This window comes from Trachypithecus francoisi, unplaced genomic scaffold (assembly GCF_009764315.1).
Source record: "Trachypithecus francoisi isolate TF-2019V2 unplaced genomic scaffold, Tfra_2.0 Lachesis_group14, whole genome shotgun sequence".
NCBI lineage: Eukaryota > Metazoa > Chordata > Mammalia > Primates > Cercopithecidae > Trachypithecus > Trachypithecus francoisi.
The window spans coordinates 8,787,959-8,792,979 of NW_022681459.1; the positions used below are offsets into that span (position 1 = coordinate 8,787,959).

The 5,021-nt window shown below is 33.3% G+C and overlaps 1 non-coding gene across 1 annotated transcript; it reads left to right on the forward strand.

Moving 5' to 3' along the window:
• The first annotated feature begins 4,530 nt into the window (after positions 1–4,530).
• Positions 4,531–4,671, forward strand: LOC117096809. The gene has a single exon (XR_004442646.1). It is a non-coding gene; the product is annotated as a U4 spliceosomal RNA (small nuclear RNA).
• The last annotated feature ends 350 nt before the right edge of the window (positions 4,672–5,021 follow it).

The window sequence follows — 5,021 nt, forward strand, 5'->3', positions numbered from 1 at the left end:
CTGGTTTGATGCATGTTGTAAATATTGGTATGTTGTGTTTTAATTATTGTTTCTGCAAGATATTATATTAGATTGTGTTAACTCTTTCCCTCTCCAGGGAGAAACTGAAATACGGAGGTTTCTGCAAGGTAGATCTGTGCAGAGTGAGAGAAAGGGGCTCTGATAAATGAATATATGCTATTAAAAATCACCATCTTTGTTCTCAGCAGCCCCCAACCTGAGATCATCTTCTGTCAGTATCACTTGGTCAGCCTCCAGAAAGTCATTGGACATATGCTCCACTCCTTTCCTTTTTTTTTCTCCAGGGAGAGACTTTGATCTAGGGTTTTTCTCCACATGGTGATGTTGTGCAATGGGGAAAGATAACGGTGTGAGGGTGCTTCAAATTTTCCTACCAACTTCTATGCGGCTAGTTTTGTGCGCTATGGTACAGAACCCTCTCAACTGGTTCTTGGATTTCTCATAGAGAATAGTTTTTCCTTGTGTTGTGAAATTGATGTGCCGTCTAGGAAAGTATGGCTTTGTATTTTACCTTCTGACAGCCTTCCTCAAACGTTTTTCTTTTTTTTTTTTTTTTTTTTGAGACGGAGTCTCCCTCTGTCGCCCAGGCTGGAGTGCAGTGGCGCGATCCCGGCTCACTACAAGCTCTGCCTCCTGGGTTCAGGCCATTCTTCTGCCTCAGCCTCCCGAGTAGCTGGGATTACAGGTGCCCGCCACCATGCCTGGCTAATTTTTTTTTGTATTTTTTTTAGTAGAGATGGGGTTTCACCATGTTAGCCAAGATGGGCTCGATCTCCTGACCTCGTGATCCACCGGCCTCGGCCTCCCAAAGTGCTGGGATTACAGGCATGAGCCACCGCGCCTGGCCTGCAAACTTATTTTTAAGGCCTATTTGCTCTTCACAAAATTCTGCTAATTTTCAACATATTTTAATTTACAAGTGACTTAATTTTATGAATTATCTCTTTTTAATAAAAAGGACAAAACTTATTTTTAAGGCCTATTTGCTCTTCACAAAATTCTGCTAATTTTCAACATATTTTAATTTACAAGTGACTTAATTTTATGAATTATCTCTTTTTAATAAAAAGGACAAAAGTAAATAAATGATGATGATAAAATAATTACTCTCTGATTATTATAATAATGTGTTACCTTACTAAGATTTATCTTCAAATATTAGCTGAGGGGACTAACAAGTGGATGGTTAGTCCAGATGTAGCATAAAGCTGCAGGATAAAAAGAAAGTGAAGATGGTAGGAAGAGGTAGCATTAAGGGTAGAATTGAGATGAAGTGTCCTGAGTGTAGTGGTTTTGGTAACATATATTTTCTTTGTTTACTTGTTATTATTCCTATAAAATTCAACTAGTTCAGTTGTTTTTTTTTTTTTTTTAAAGATAGATAGCTGTGCTTCAGTATCTGGACCAGATGATATCTTTAAGGTTCAACTTATTTTAATGGTGATTTATACATGAAAAGACTAAATGTTCTATACTCCATATATGATGAAATATATACTTAATATACATACATTTAATACAAATATGTAACTGAATATTCATATGACAAAATGTACAAAGAAAAACCTATATTCATATTTTAACATGTATTAAAGTGGTTATAATTTACTTGCGTTTTTGTGGATTAACAAAGGAGTACACATGTAAACTTTCTTTACATTACTCTATTTTAGTGTAGATACAAATAAGTGTGGTTTATTTATTTTTATTTTTTAGAAAATGCCTATTCTTTTAGAAATGCTCATTATTTATCTGATAATTTTTTTAAAATGCTCTGGAATGCTCATAGGTTTCAGAAAGCACTGGCTTCTCATGCTTTACTTATCCACGTTTCTAAGGGGAAGCAATTTTTCTGTTAAGTCTTAATACTTATCCATTTTAGTTCACCTTTTCATTAAAATCTCTTGGATTAAACAAAACAGAAAGAAATGTCTTATCTAATGCCATTCTCTGAGTTACATTGCAATAATATGCACACAATAAAGTAGTTTACTTACCAAGACATGAAAACTGCTTTTCAGCCAGAAATACAAATGTTCTCCTTGATTGAGTTTTAATGAAGATGGATACATACATCTGCAAATGTATAGAGAAAAAGAGTGAACACAGAGTGCAAGTAAATGCATTTATGAGCCAGCAAGATGTGCAGGCTTTCTTTGCCTGATATTATTGTAACCCATGAGTTTGGATGTAAGTGAAGCATTAGTCTTACAGAGCAGCTTTTCCTACCACTCCATTTCTCTTCTTTTCAGCCCAGTGTTAAGCTTTCAAACCAAGCCCTCTTTTTCAGATTATCTGATCTAACTATATAAGCCTTTTCTCAGCAATGAATATAAATGTTACATTATTATTTTCCAAAGTATAATATTTACCACCAATACTCACTTTCTCTTTTCTATTTAGCCAAATATAGCTGTCTTTTGGTCTTTACAGACCATATACATCCATCCCCCGACCATGAATGGATAGGCTTAGATTCAGTTTCTTCACCCTAGCAATTTTGCCTGCTCTTCTGTAAATTTAAATTTGAATCCTTGCTTTGAGATTATTGCACAAGCCTGACAATCAAATAAAACATAGTCCTTCTTCTATAAAGTGCTATTTTCTTACACACATCCAAACACATACACCACAAACCCTTATACATGCGTGTATTCCACCAAATTATATATTAGAGTTATCTTTATTTAGCACAAAGTCTCTCCCAAAATATGACTACCAAAATTATTAATAGTCTTTTACAAGATGAATAAAATAAGACAATTTAATATTTAGAGCTGATGCCTTTTATCTTTAGCATTTTGTAATTTTTTTTTCCTTGACAATCTAATTTCTTCCCCACAGTTCACCAAGGTGGTAAACTGTAAGTGAAGTAGAAAGGTATGACAATCATATTACAAAATATTGAAAAGGTTAAAGTAGTAAAGCACCTTTCCCAGGATATATGAGACATTAAGATTTTGGTATTTTATATTAGTGAAGAGATTACATTGAAAAAGGTAAATGGCACAACAAAAAGTCATTATTTTTAAACAGAAAGTTCATGAGGATTCTATATGATAATCTTGCTTTTGGTCTTGAGTCTTAAATAATATTTTTATAATAATTTTACCTTAATTTAATTTATTTAAGTGCAGCTAGAATTTATGTATGCATACATGTTTATGATTTAAATATATCTATATTTATCTCACACTTTAATATAGCATCTATCTAGAATCACCGTAATATAGTATATTGTCAATACAAAATTCTTTATATTAATGTAAGATTTTTGATGTCTTTGGGGGTTACATTCTGTATGATAGAACCCTAACTGGTTTTATTATTAAGAGTTCAAAGAGCTTTCTAGCTGTGACAGTCCTTCCTGGATATTTGTGTTGAAGTTTGATCTAACTTACGTTTCGCCGTAGCCACGTTCTCTTGCCCTAAGATCCAGATTATAACAGCAGACGTTAGTCAATGCTCTCAAAGACTTCTAAGCCTGAGGACTTAATGAACGTGGCAGTCTAAACACAGGAACTTGTTTAATTGATTATTTCCCAAGATGATAGTGAATGCAATTTAAGAACAAACTTTTACAGCAAGTTCCAATGAGATTTACATTCATTAATTCAAAAGCATTACTTTAACATCTACTTTCTGCTGGGGCATTGTTCCAGACAAGCAATTCTCAAAGTGTGAACCATGTTCCAATACAAGGGTCCTAGAGATTTTAGAAAAATCATAATAATATTATGATATCTGCTTTTTCCACTTTCCACATCTCAAGAGTATACAGTCTTCTAGTGAAGTCTTCCAGGAGCTAAATGATATATTATATCACAAAAGATTGTATATAAAAACAGATATGAGAATCCAGCTGCCTTCTAGTAAGCCAGACATTAAAGAGATGCACAAAAATATAATATAAAGCCACTATTTCTCAATAAACATTTTTGTTTTGGAAAGTCTAATCTTTTAAATAAGTTATTTTTGCTATCATGTGTAATTATAGTTAATTAATAACTGGAATAGAATAACTAAGTTTAAATATTGCTAAGTTTGAATTCCTAATACCATAAATTTTGACAGCTATACACAAAAATGACATGTGGATTCATTAATAATATTTAAGGATATAAAGGGGTTCTGACACCAAAAGATTTGTGAGCTGCTGTTCTAGGTTCTGGAATCTTAATGTTAATCAGTTTTCTTCTCCTGTTCTCGTGAATCCATGATGGAAGTAGTATAGACTACTTTAGAATGATCCTTACCTATATTACTGTTATTTCCTATTTTAAGCTTTGAGAAAAACTTGTTTTCAACTCTCAAGCAGTTCATGCCAGTTCCTGGAATAAAAAGAACATCTGGGAAAAATCCCAATTAGAGTTGTTTTGTCCCAGTTCTCTTATTTCCAATTTTTCCTTAGAGATAAAAACGAAAGACTCCTAATTATAGATTTTAAAGTTTTCCTTATCCTCTTCCATTTGGCTACTAGGTGATTATACTGTGTAAAAACTTAGCTCCAGCTTTGCGCAGCAGAAATATTGTAGCTGATGAGGTTTATCTGAGGCATAAGTATTGCTAATTCAAAACCTTTCCCAATACCCAGTCATGACGACTTAAAATATGGTCAACATTGGCAATTTTCGACAGTCTCTACAGAGAATGAACCATCTTTGTTTAAAAAAATGAAAGAAACGAAAACAAACAAAAAACTTAGCTCCATGTAAAGGACTTTACATCTAAATTTGTATTGAATGTACGGTCACCTAATTTTACAAACCTCCTCCATTTAACTTGCCCGGCTGTATAATTAACAATGGTGCAATAGGCAGTTCTAAGACCCTTACAAGTCTAAGCCGTGTAATTAATGGCGGTGCAATAAGCAGTTCTAAGACCCTTACAAGTCAAATTACAAGTCTTCAGACCCTTACATGTCTAAGACCCTTACAAATCTAATTCTTTTGCGTTTTTTTGTTTCATATTTACTGACCCACAAGACAATATACAACCTT